The sequence below is a fragment of the Rattus norvegicus genome, chromosome 16 (assembly GCF_036323735.1).
Source record: "Rattus norvegicus strain BN/NHsdMcwi chromosome 16, GRCr8, whole genome shotgun sequence".
NCBI classification, from domain to species: Eukaryota; Metazoa; Chordata; class Mammalia; order Rodentia; family Muridae; genus Rattus; species Rattus norvegicus.
Window position 1 is genome coordinate 49,241,086 of NC_086034.1, and position 13,968 is coordinate 49,255,053.

At 37.5% G+C, this 13,968-nt stretch overlaps 1 protein-coding gene and 1 pseudogene across 12 annotated transcripts in view; both read left to right on the forward strand.

Moving 5' to 3' along the window:
- Nucleotides 1-13,968, forward strand: part of Tenm3 (teneurin transmembrane protein 3) — a 2,726,621-nt gene that overhangs the window by 1,256,354 nt on the left and 1,456,299 nt on the right. The window lies entirely within an intron of this gene.
- LOC134482377 (large ribosomal subunit protein mL48-like) overlaps nucleotides 1-13,968 on the forward strand; it is a 52,575-nt pseudogene that overhangs the window by 15,037 nt on the left and 23,570 nt on the right.

Here is a 13,968-nt window from a genome sequence, read left to right on the forward strand (position 1 = left end):
AATTTAACGAACCAGTATTTATTAAGCATTGTCATACACTCAAAACGCTGAACTGCATAAAACAGTAACCCATCCTTTGAGTGGCAACTAAGAGGCAAAAGTAAAAGAACACATGTATTCAGGATAGTAATAAGAAAACGTCCCCAGCTGCCTGGCCAGACTGGGCTCACTGAGAACAGTGACTGCCTTCATTTCCTTATTTCTTTTTCTTTAGTATGCATTGTTCCATTACTAGTCTATGTTTTATATAATTACCACAGGGATTTCTTGAATCCTTGTTAGAATTAAGCCACTTAGGCAGGGGTACTCCGAGTACCTGTTGTATTTCATTACCTTGCTCTTGACCAGTAGATTCAAATGAACTCGGTATGTAATTTTTTACCAAACAAGGGGACAGTGTAGGAAAAAAGAACACCTTGATGAATTTAAACTTCACCCTACCATCAAGGCAGGATGTGAAGACATTTTGCACAAAATCTGCATGTAAAGGAACTACCTTGGTAGCTGCTACAGTACAAAGGGGTGTTTGAGATTCATGACCACTAAGCCCTGAAAATACTGTTGCCAACTGAACCACAGCTTTAAATCTTTGTTGAACTTGATCACCAGGAAGATTTAATAAAAAAAATAAAAGAATTAACCAACTATCTACATTACCTCATAAGAATATCAAACTTGGCACGTAACTACAGTGGCCTGGCTCAAAACACATGGATTGTAAAAGTGTTAGCCTGCAGAATCTGTATTTTCCAAAGTGCTTGATAACTCTGGGAGATCCTGACTCGGTATGTCACAGCACTGGGCTAAGAGAACTCTATAAGGCTTGAAGAAAAAGGAATCACAGAAATTAGAAATAAAAGGGACTGTTAGATCACATTGTCCATCCCCTGCCAAGGCAAATCATTGCTGACAGTATATTACAGCTTTACTCTTTGCAGCAGAGGTTTACTGACTTCCCAAGGGAGATTTCTGATCTGTCCAGAATAATGAATGGGACGATTTTTTTCTTTCCTGTTGGCATATAACCACTAGAAAACAGTTTTTTTTTTCCTGACAACACTAGTTTGGGAAAAACATTGAAATCCAGCCTCAACTTCTATTAGCTTTCTGTTTTAGTAAATAAATAAATAAAAAGATAGGTGTAGAGTCTTCTGGGAAAGGATGTTTGTAAATTATTTTTCTATTTTATTTAGCATGTTGTTTTTCATAACATGTAACATCCCGAACTGGATAAAGCAGTGTTTACGTGGATCTCAATAAACCTGAAACACTACAAATGGAAAAGAAAATGTAAATAAAGCTTCTGCTACTTCTTTGCCATTTAGCTAAGATTGGATACAATAAAACTCCGCATTGAACTGCTAGGATTATTTTCTTTTATTGAAGTATGTGTGTATAAAATGGCACCACAGCCACTGTCCAATGCAACTTTGTAAGATCATTTTCTTGTTCTTTCTAAATCTACTCAACTGATGCTTGAACCACTGCTGTGGGACGTACTACAGGACTTCTTTTAAATGACTCCATGGGAATGGAGAGTGAAAGAGCATGCTTAGAGAGAGAGACAGAGAGAAAAGCCTTGTACACAGGGCTTCTGATTGTCCGTTTCATCCATTGATTCTGCTGAAAAGAATTCTATAGATGCAAAATATTGGAAAATAAATGTGATAAATGTGTTATGGTTATTTTTCATAATTGCTTATAATGTTTTTTTAATATGAGCAACCAATACACAATGTAATGACAACAGAAAACATCCCAGGCTAAAATTGGCCATAGATATTTAGGTTGTGGTCCTGCTTTATGCTTATATCTGTGATGAAGAATTGCAAAGTTTCTGGAAAATTCCTGCTCAGGTTGATTTTAATTTGGCATTCCTAGTACCTTTTCATGCATTAGACACTGCCTTCTGAAAGTGTGTTCAGACTTTCAGACTGCCAAGAGATTGGTCAAAGAGATTTGTGAAATTCCTACAGAGCTCCCAAGAACCCCTAGAAACCCCCAAAAGGAGAAAATAAGAAAATTCAGGCACCCTTGAAGGTTTATATGTAGATCTAATCTGGGATAGCCACCTCTATCAGGATTCATGTTGATTCTGAGGGACACTGAACAACTCAAAGTATGGTGAACAGGATTCTCGAAGGCCTTGCCTTCTTTCCCATTTCCCTTTCCTTGCTAGAAACTGCTAGATTACAGGCATAAAGCTAGTCACCAAGACACCATTAAGTGCCAGCTATCAAAGTATTGAAGTCCAGCAATCAAAAGCCCCTCCACCTCCACCTCCTTAGCCGATGTAATTAATATGGCCAATTAAATGTTTCATTTTAACACACATTTCCTACTTGTACCTTTACAAACAGCCATTTTCCTACAGCCATGACCATTTCTTCTCTATCCAGAGACAATCCTTTGTCCCAACTCTAGAACAAATACCCATCTTCCCTCTCTCTTGTTCCCTTCCCCTTCTACCTCATTCTCTATCTCCAGTTTTTTTCTCTTATTCCCTGCCTTCTGAACCTCTGGAGTAAATTAATCACCTTTGAGCTGAGAACTGGTCTTGGGGGTCCTGACCAAATACTTTTTCGTTCAGGCACTATCATAAGAGGCCTTCTTCTGTATTCAGAGTGGATAAAAGCATTGGAAATTATAACTTATTTGAGGCAGACACTGAAAGATCAAAACACATGTGATTCTATATTTTCACACGTATAAAATCGGTGGTTAAATAGAGCAGATAGATATTAGACGGGTGGTGCCTTTCTCTTCAGGGTTCTTATCCTTCAAGTATCTTTTGAAGCTTGTAAATCCTGTATTTTTAAAACTATGAATCATGTTCCAAAATCAATTAAGTATATTCTCTTACTAAGGAATGATACATCTATGACCTAAAGATTCTTAATGGATCGTCCAAGTGCATATTACAAGGAAAAGAAAAGGAGAAAAGGGAAGAGGGGCAAAGAGGAGAAGAAACAAGAGTTGCCCATGATAATAGATCATTGATATCAATTATTTTTTTAATCTTTACACATGGTTCTGAAGGGTCAAACAGAATTTGTTTAAGTTGATAAAATTATAGAAAGAGGAGTTGTGTCTTAAACTCTAGCCTGCCAAACATGAGACTTCACTGTATTGAATAAAGGGATTTCAAAAAATATCTTGTTAAATTAAAAATTAAAAGAACACAAATATCCATAAACTCGTGCTTAATAGAAATATTAATATTTATTGATTTGAACTAAAATATATTTTCACTAAATTAGTTAGTGAGTAAATTCAATGAGGAAGATACATCTATTATCTATTATTATCTATTATGCTGTGATGAACTAAGAATAAGTAAAAATTTTAAATCCATCAATGTAGCATGAAAGACAAAATAAGATTTTTTCTTTGAGATTTTCTATAGTCAGGTATAACAAGATAATTTTATCTGGTTAGGAAGTAATAAAAAAGGCTATTCGAGGTGGGGGACATTCTATTGGAGACTGCGGGGAGGAAGGATGGAATGAGGAACTGTGGAAAGGTGGACAAATAGGAAGGCAGCAACTGACTGTAAAAAAAGAAGTAATAATAAGAAAAGAAGAAAAAAGAATTCCAAACACTGTGGAAATGTAGAGTTGTTTAATGACTGAACTCCAGAGAAACTGACTGAAATGAACTCATTTATACATCAGCAGCTTCTATGTGTTTGTCTTTGCTTCTTTTGCAAATATAGTCTTGAATTTCATTTTTGGAGTTGGGTTATTTCAGTGGGGATTAGTAGACTATATGATCAATTTTTCTAGTGATTTATAAATGCATTTAAGATTGTTCATCTAAGGTCAAAAACTGTTAAGATCTTGTTTACATAATACTCAGTTTCAGCGATGCAAAAAAGAGTGAGTAAAACTATTTTAAAGAAAATACTATTTTTCAATTCTTGATCATAGAACATAAGCCATTGGTGTTCTGTTCAGGAAATTTTTCTCTGTACCTGTGTTCAAGGTTCTTTCCTCACTTTCTCTTCTACTAGTTTCAGTGTATCTGGTTTTACATTGGAGGTCCTTGATCCAATTGAACTTGACCTTTGTACAAGGAAACAAGAATGGATCAATTTGCATTCTGCTACATGCTGACTACCAGTTGAACCAGCACCATTTGTTGAAAATGCTGTCTTTTTTCCACTGGACGGTTTTAGTTCCTTTGTCAAAAATCAAGTGACCATAGATGTGTGGGTTCATTTCTGAGTCTTCAATTCTATTCCATTGATCTACCTGCCTGTCTCTGTACCAATACCATGCAGGTTTTAATCATTGTTGCTCTCTAATACAGCTTGAGGTCAGGTGTGGTTATTCCCCCAGAAGTTCTTTTACTTTTGAGATTGATTGTTGCTATCCTGGGTTTTTTGTTATTCCAAATGAATTAGTGCTACTCGAGGAACCAGCTATACCACTCCTGGGCATATACCCAAAAGATGCTCCAACTTATAGCAAGGACATATGCTCCACAATGTTTATAATAGCCAGAAGCTGGAAAGAACCCAGATGTCCTTCAACAGAAGAATGGATACAGAAAATGTGGCACATCTACACAATGGAGCACTACTCAGCTATTAAAATGCCAGGGTGTTGAGGTAGGAGTGGGTGATTGGGAGGGGGAGCATCCTCATAGAGGTGATGGGAGACAGGAGAACCAAGAAAGGAGGTAACATTTGAAATGTGAATACATAAGATATCCAGTAAAAAAGAAAAGAAAAGAAAATCCTAAGAGTATGTTGTGGTCCCCCTTCTATACTCTTTCTTGACAAGGGTGGACTCAATTTTTCTCTAGATTTCCATCCACAGTTCCTACCACAATGTCTGTAATTATAATGATTGCTATTGTGTTAATTGTCAAACAATTCAACAAGTAAACTGGAAGAGAAGAAGACAGAGATATAAGGAGAGAAATTACCTTGCATTTCTGGTCATTATGCCCAGATTGTATATTATAATTAAGATGAGTTTTTTCGTCTAAAGGGCACCAAAAAAGAGAGATTTTTTTAAAGAGTGAGCCATGCTCTTACAGTATGTCTCATGCTTTATATGAGTTCGATTTGTTTTAAAATGAATTATTTTTAAGCCAAGTACACTGCCCCATGCAGTGCTCATGGGATTGTTAGAAGACTGCTGTAGGTCAGAAGCTTCCCTGGGTTACATTGTAAGACCAACCTGTACTACAGCATCATATGCTGCTCAAAATGAGGACTGAAAGAGAAAATATTTTTTTAAATTAAATTATGCTTAAAGGGTTCAGCACAAATGACTAACATACAGTAGGCGTTGAACAAATGTCACTTTTCTATCACTTCCATGGCTTGGCAGCTGATAGTCTGAGTTGCATGTAACTTGCTGAATGTAAAGGAGGTTCTAAACAATACAAAATAAAATGAGCATCACAAAGACATTGAGTCTTCATAGATTATAGATGTGTAGACTTAGAGCTACACTGCTCTCTATTAGAAAGTTAGGCTCAAGGACAAAATTGAGGTCTTACAAGTGACATGCCCAGAAACTGCTTATTAAATGAATACTTCACCATCTCTTATTACACAAATGCAAAGAGAAGTACAAATTAACTTATCCTGTGTTGTCATATGAAAAGATGTTTGACGCTTCACAAATAAGCTGCAGATTTCCTTGTCATAGAACACTGATTCAAAGAGAGTAAATGTATTTAAGTAGAAAGTTGACCTGAAGCTTTTCTTCAGAAAAATGGAAAACAGTGATTGTTATTGCTTTTTTCACTGGTCTGGTGGGTAATGTATTGAAAAGGACCCACATGTTTTCTTCTATAGGCAAATTTATTTTCTATTAATTATCATCAAATGTATTTGAATTAATGTCCACGCTGTAATGAAAACTGATGCCTCCCAAAGACAGCCTTTTGAGAGGAGGCCAGAGTTTTCTTTCTGCTCACTCTTCAGGATTCGGGTGCTCTGAGGGAAATCAAGCAGAATCAATCTCATCTCTTGGATGTTTTATCACATAATAACAAAGATTCTCTGCTGTGGTTATGGTTCTTTGATGCTGTTACTGATTGACAAGCAGATTTAAGTCTCCTCTAGCAATGACGGCTAGCAGATACAAAGAGACCTAGGCTCTTATATACTAAAATATTCTAGTAATTTCCTAGCTGGAGATGATGCTTGCAAAGCACACAGAACCACAGCAGAAGCAATTTGCATCCCTTTCATGACACTTAGGAGAAATGTCTAAGACCTCTACTCTTCCTCTATTTACAAAGATGACCCCATGGATCTCTCTCCATAAATTCCTCTTACCGCTTCTTAGCCTGATTTAATGTGAGTGCTGTTTGGGGCTCAGTGATACTGTTCTTGATCAAGCTCAAACTGCATTGAGAAAAAGATTATGAAATCGGTTTCTCTGAAGCCTAAATCAGTCCCTTGTGAGTACCAAGGCAAATGTTATCCAGATCCTTAGCAAAGATAGTTCAATGTCATTCTAAGTAATTAGACTAAGTCCAAACCCAGGAAGTGATCATGAGACTTCCTTTTGCAATTTTCTCCTACATATATGCAAGTGACTCAAATGTAAAAGGAATGGCAATGGTCCCACAAACGGGGAAGGGTCTTCTCCAGTTTTCTGCAATAGGATCAGACCCTGTTGCTGAAGGACACAAATACTTTGTTCTTAAGGCTATAGGATAAAAATATAGAAGCATAATTGGGCTGGGGAGTGGTGATGTACACCTTTATTCCCAGCACTCACAAATAGAGACAGGCAGACCTCTGAGTTCAAAGCCAACCTGGTCCGTAGAGCAAGTTCAGCCAGGACCGTCTCAAAAAATTACTAATTCGGCAGTTAATTAGTTGCAAAAGCCATCCATCACTGATAGAAGACTATCTCCATAGATAAGTTTTATCATTAAAAATAGTGATCCAGAATGGTTTTCAGTATAATGTGTGACTAACAAACTTTATGATAGAGGAATGATATGTTTGCATATCGCCATATTTCTGTAATCTAATTAGAAATCTTTTACTATATATTACATAGTTTTTAATGGGCCAACTTGATCACTATGGAACATTGTAGAATATCTATAGACAGTAGAATTTCAACAACCAGCCCAAGAGAGTAGGGGAAAGGTGAAATAATTAGTTAGGGCAAAATTATTCGTTATCTATGAACTATTTTATTTTTGATGCATATAGCAAGAATGTACCTTTGAATCCAATTGTAAAAGATGCCAAAAGCTATGCAGGATATTTCATCTAGTGTGTGGTTATCATTTGGGAAGGAAAAGGCCACGGTGCAAATTTTAAATTAGTATTAGAAAAAGCACCTACAATGGCTTTGATTATCCAGTCAGCTATGAATAGAATATTACTCTTTGGCCTTTATCAGTGTGTTATTTTGTTACTGCATTAAATTATTCATAATGTATAGTAATAAACCTACAGCCTTTGATATTCCAGAGCATCGCTTTTTGTCTTCTGAAGACAGAGACTTAAAGCGCCAACTATTGATAAAAGGGAAAGAACAAAATGGTCAGTTCACACCTCAGCAAACCTCCTAACCGGCGCCTGAGAGCAATTTATTATGTATCTTTAAAATGCAATTACGGCACCTGAAATTTTTCAAAGAAATGCTTTACTAGAACGAGGCAAACCATGCCTTGCCTGAGATTGTGTTTAACCTCATGAATAATAGCCCATAAACATGCACCTTGCACATTCGAACTAACCACCTAGTTGTCTCTCTCCTTAGTGGAAACACACAGAATATAGCATGCCGGGGAAAATAATTCAGCACCTGTGTCACTCTGGAAACCTGCAGTGACTCTGTTCGCTCTTTTTGCATGAAGCAATCAGTAACAGGGTGGCTTTCCTTAAGGGTGACCATAAATGTAATGGGCAAGCACAAACAGCTAAATGGCACGTACTTTTGCAAACAGCTTAGGCAAGAAGATACCAGTGAGTGTCTGAGAATACTTGACTTATGGATAGGATTACTGGTCATGAAATAACCATTCTTACCATAATTATGCATTAAAAGAGGATGGCCCATTCCAATAAAAGGGCCTAAGTCTCATAAAGCGGCACTTGGGTCTACAAACAGAGGTAGGAACGTTGTGGCAAAATGTTATTCTCCAACTAAGTGGGAGAGAAAACAGAAATGTTACACTGAGGCCAATTGATGGATAGCCTTTCAGCCTATTTGGAAAAAGTTTTGCACATTATTATGGAGACAGCCGAAAATATCAAATCACCGTGGAAAATAGTGACTGCATCCAGATACTAATGCATAGGAATTTTTTAAATGTCACACTTTCTCGTGTCTATAGATTGCCTGCCAACCAGTCCGTATGTTTTCTCCTCCTGTACCTTTTGCGTTTATAATTCTCTCCACCTGGAATTTTCTCTGTCCTCATTTGTTGTAAGCATCCCATCATCTTGGAGTTAACACATCTGTGAGTATGAAGCTCAAGCAATTGGCTCAATTGATTATATTTTAAGTTAATTTGCCTCTGTGAATGAATGTACAGGTTGACACAGTTTCTACATCCAGAATTGTTTCTTAGGACTGCTGTTCACCAGGCAACAGGTGCATGGCACGTACTTTGTTTTGGTGTGTTCTAGTCACGACTGTCTCTCCTTTTATATCTTCCATTGAGTAATGAGTCTGGTGAACACTAAACAAGTTAAGGTTCATTGCTACTTTGCATTCCTTAAAAAGACTCTACTGGGCTTCCATACTGAACCAGTACTGCCTGTGTGGGAACAGCAGGGGACATGAATTTTATATTAGTGGAGAAAATATTTCAAAGTAACAAGTACTTTATTGGACCCAAGAAAGGAAACGGCCCACAAGTCGATGAAGCTGAGTTCTTTATTATTGAGCCATTTGCCAAAGGACTGCTACTGCATGCCAAGCTATGCTATAGAAGAACAGAGCTTGGTCAAATCCCTGAGAATGCATGGAGGAGCTTTCAAAGCAACACAGAGATTATTGGAATTGATCTATTTTCGTGGGACTAGCATAGAACCAAGCCGCGAAGTTAAAACTAAATGGCATCTCACTTTTATTGTAACGTGAGCCATAATCTAGATTCTTCTTTTAAATTAATTTATTTACTTTACATCCTGATTGATCATAACGTCTCCTCCTTCTCCTCTTTCTAGAATGGTGGACAGGAATCTACATTTCTTTTCAGTGTGTGCATGTGTGCATGCATTCTTGTGCGTGAGAGTGCATGCAGGTGTGTGTGTGTGTGTGTGTGTGTGTGTGTGCATGTGTGTGTGAAGTGTATGACTGCACACATACACAGGGAGGCCAATAGTTAATATCATCCCTATACTGGTTTCCACCTTGTTCTCCGGGATGGTATTTAACTGAAGCTGTAGGTCACTACTTGGATAGACTTACTTTCCTGAAAGCTGTGAATCCTGCCCATATTTCTCATGTGCTAGAATTATAAGCATAACCTGGACCTTATACATGGATTATGAGGATCCAAACTTAGGCTTTGGATCCTTATAAGTTAGGCTTTGTTTATGTGACAAGCACTTTTATTACTGAGCCATCTCCCAGCCCAGAAATTCACATCTCTAAGCAGACCCTGATCAGGTGACTCAGATATGCTTGGTGGGTATAAATTCTGTCCCTGTTAATATCATGATAATATTATTAGAAAGGTTCAGAAAGCTATTATGACCATTCCCCATAATTTGAAGGTTATATTGAAGTTGAAAATCTATTTGGAAGGATAGCTGAAAGACAAACCATTCAGAGGACCATTAAAAGTACCATTTGCCTAGTACTGTAAGGACCACTTTCTTGAGATTTGGAGGAAAAAAAATCACAATTTTTAGTATCTTGCTTTCCCTTCAGAGTCGTAGAGTACTTAGTGATAATTTTTTTTGAAGTTGCATGCTAAAATGTAGTCACTTGATTCCCACTAAAATTAATGGTTACAGCTTTGTCTTTAAATATTTAAGATAAAATCTGCTCAGACACATCCGGATCCTATCCTTCATATAAACTCCAGCTACCACAGACTGCCATAATGTCTCCCGAACGCCAGGGGAGTGCTGTAATATTTAATGTGAACACAGACATTTTAGATTACTCACATGGACATGGGGATGAGGGTTAATAAACAAAATGGTGTAACGACCATTTAAGGCAGTTTCTGTTTTCAAATTTCCATAGTATCATCGCCACTAGATGCACCTTGGTATGAAAAGCACACTCCTCTAGATGCATTAGCTAAAAATATTAATAGACATCATGTTTAAAGTTCTCTACCTCAATCTTCATCAAGTGCTGGAGGAGTTTATAACCAAGAAAATAACAGGCTACTTACCTAACATCTTGCTTCCAGCCAGGAAATATGCAAAGGAATTTATGTATAACAGTCCTTAAGGAAGTATTTATATTTTGCTGAAACAATACAGAAAAAGAAAAGAGCAAAAACAAAAGAACCAAACCAAACCAAAAAGCTAAGTAGTTTGCAGATTATGTGGGCAGAAGTAGCATTCAGAAGGTGATCTGACATCCAAACTAATGCTCTGTGTTACCAAATTTATACATGAATTAAATTACTCCATCTATCTCGAGCTTGGAGAATTTTTATAACGAAGATGAGAACTCCTTCCCATAGAGGAAACAATTTAACTATTACAGTGACGTGACAGAGTGGAAGTTGGTGTGCCCAATGTGCTGGGAAGAGGTCTTTGCTCCTAGGTCTCTTGTACCTAACTGGAGTATAAAAAGATCTCTCTTGATACCTGGGATTTCTCTGTGAGAACTCTACTCAGTAGCTTAAAGCTTGTACCTATTCAAATGCTCTTTCCCCTGGGAGGTGTAACACTTAAGACTTGTCATCTGCCATTCAGATTTCAGTTTTGACCTGGGGATTACAAAAGAGGAAAGGAGGTTACCAGTGCCTGACTGGGGAGAGAGAATCTCCTAGAATAGAGCTGCTCACTGAGACTTAAACTCTCACCCAAGAATCCATGTAGCCTAAAGCTGGCTTCGCGCTCAGCACAAGGTGGAGGAAGTTCGGGAAATTCCATTGGACCCAATCTTCCTGTCCCAGATTCAAAAACTAACCCTGCAAGAAGGCTGAAGACTCATCATGTCTGAGCTAAATTGTACATTTATTTCAGTTATGCATTCTACGTTGATGCAAGCTTTACCCAAGCCGTCGTTTATAAAGAAAATGATCATTCCCTTAGAAATAAGCGTTCGTACCGAAAAGCAGTACCTGTAGGTGCCCAGATGATACTTGAGCAATAGCGTTTGGGGTTCAGTGCATCAGAGGTGTATCTCCTGTGTATTCTCCTCCACTCACAGACCTCAGAGTGCTGTTTGTCACTGAGGAGGAACCACAGGAAGTTCTTAAAGTGGTCACATTTTAGGGGAGAGAATTAGTAGGGGGTCTCTTCCTGCTGGGGAAAACTGTAGGGGGCAGATTAGGAAACTGTTTGCCTAACCTTCTTGCTTGCCTTGCTTAGCGCTATCAAAACAGAGAGCTACCTACAAATGTTTCCAAGAAGGGAAATGGGAAGGCGCGGGTGGTAGAGACTTTGGAAGGAAGGTGGGAAGAAAAGCAGGTAATTTGGTGTTACCTGGCTAGCCCTGCAGAATGTCTTTATCTGATCATGGATATTAGCAATGACATTTAGTGAAAAGATCCTTTTTGAAAACATGGTTGGCATTTGCTTCCAGAGACAGTGATAAACTCAGGGAGCTCAATGCAGTTCTCACAAAGTTAGTACCTTTCACAGGAAAAACACACGGATTCCTCATTTTTTTTTAAATTTGTAAATAAAAGAGGCTTGGCTCCAAAGCGGTTCTGATGATAAGGAAAAACAAACAGTTATTTAATATTCTTCATAGTTGCAATGATGCAGTAGGCAGATTACTATGGGGAGCTATTTGACAATTCAGACGCGTGTCCACTGGGAAGAGAATTATTAGATATATCACTATAGTTTAAGATATGCTCTATCAGTAACTGATTACTGATGCTAATCAAGACTCTGTGCTTGTTAGAAAGGAAACAAACTCAGAACTAAATGTACACATTTATGTCAAATAGACATCTTTAGCGGCTTTATGATCTCAACCATTAAATGAAAGAAAACTAAGTAAGCACCATGTGTTAATAACAGGAGATTTAAAGGGTGACAGTATTCAAAACATTTTTTCTTTCTTTCCAAATTTTGTGTAAAGTGGTTACTCTACTTTTAGAAATTAAGGATGCACTTTCAAATGAACATGCAGGATGCACTAAATAATTTAGATTTATCTGACAATGCAATCACGTTTAATACATATTTTTAAATTATTTAAAGATAATTAATCTTATTTGTACTGAAGGAGATGTGCCTCTCAGTGGAAGCTGATGAAGGGCCAATTTAAGACTGAAAGCTCGGTGGCAATTTCTGCCTCTCTATGCATAAACTGAAAATCAGGTGCATTCTGTTTTGAATAGTATTAATTGTGGTAGGATTTGAGACATCTTTCTGTGGCATTAAGTATACCAGGAACGAGAAGTTGATTAAGTAGAGTCTAAAATTTAGTTAAAGGATAGTCATGGAGAGAATATTTCTGCCTATTATTTTGTTTCTTCTTTCTTTTATTCCTTTTTGCTGTTTTTGTTGTCTACCTATTTTGATTCTTGGTTGTGCAACGTCAGTTTGAGATGGTCTCCCACAGAACAGCAACCACCAAAATGGAGTTTCAAGTGGATAAAACTGAAATTCAGGGTATGGCAAGGTTTGTCACCATCCTAACTGGTGTAATTCTGTTTACAGGTGAGCCTTATACATTCCCTCATCAGGAACCAGGAATTCGGGCTGTGGGTTTAGGGAACCTTTGGTAGATAAATAACTCTTTTCTAAAGGGTCAAGAAGATGTTGAGTGATCACACCACTAATTTATGGCATTCAATAGTTTAAAATACAGATGGGACTTTATCAGTGTTTGAGAAAATAGCTACAAGGAAAATAATGCATGCAACATGAAATCTCTTTCTTAGTTATTCAAGAGGCTAATTGTCATTTCTGCTTCTCGATGGCTGAATGATGTCTTCATTTCTGTGTTTCAAACAAGGCATGATCTTGGAGGAAAAAAATCAAACGAGCCCAACCCACGGGTATTTAAAATGGTGTCTGGGTTTGCTGATCCTTGAAATGGGGGAGAGGAAGAAAGGAGGAAGAAGGAAATTTAGGCCAAAATACTTGTTTAGCAGGTTTTTATTTAAAACATGTTTCCTACTTAAGAATTATCATTGTTATGCCCTACCCATGTGGTGTAATCTTTCAAAAAGAATATGGGGGTAGTTAACATCGAGTTCTGATTACTGTTACTCTCTGTAAAAGGCCTTACCAGTGATGCAGCACTAAAATAGAAATTAAAGAAAATCTTGTGTCTCTCAGTGTGTGTGCATGCACACACATAGGTTATGTACAGCTGTTTATTCATATGATTCTTTATTATGTATTAATTATTACCTTATACATGGATGTATATGCTCTCAAGAAAATGTAGGGATTAGAAACCTTTATAGGAAGAAACGTTTCCTGACTTTAAACAGAAAATAATGAAACCCTGATTTGCAGCCTAAAGTCTTGATTTTCTTTTAATGTCAGATTTGAGGCATGTTTTCTTTTGGAAGTCTGCAAACTATCGATAACTTCATGCATGAACATCCACACAGGTCACACAAACTCTTCTTCAGACCTCTGGGCTGTGGGCAGAGCACTCTGCTACAGTAGCTCCTTGCCTTCTCATTTGATGAGGAGAAGTCACAGAAAAGAGGCAGCTGTGTGTTAGCTTAATGTTTGCACAACACAGCCAGGCAGAGGAAGAACGGAGATGCAATGTCCCATTTCACCCAACTCCCAGACTAAACGTCTTCCGACCTCTTATGTCTAAGGTTAGAAGCCTTGTATTAGAAAAGATTAAAAATAAA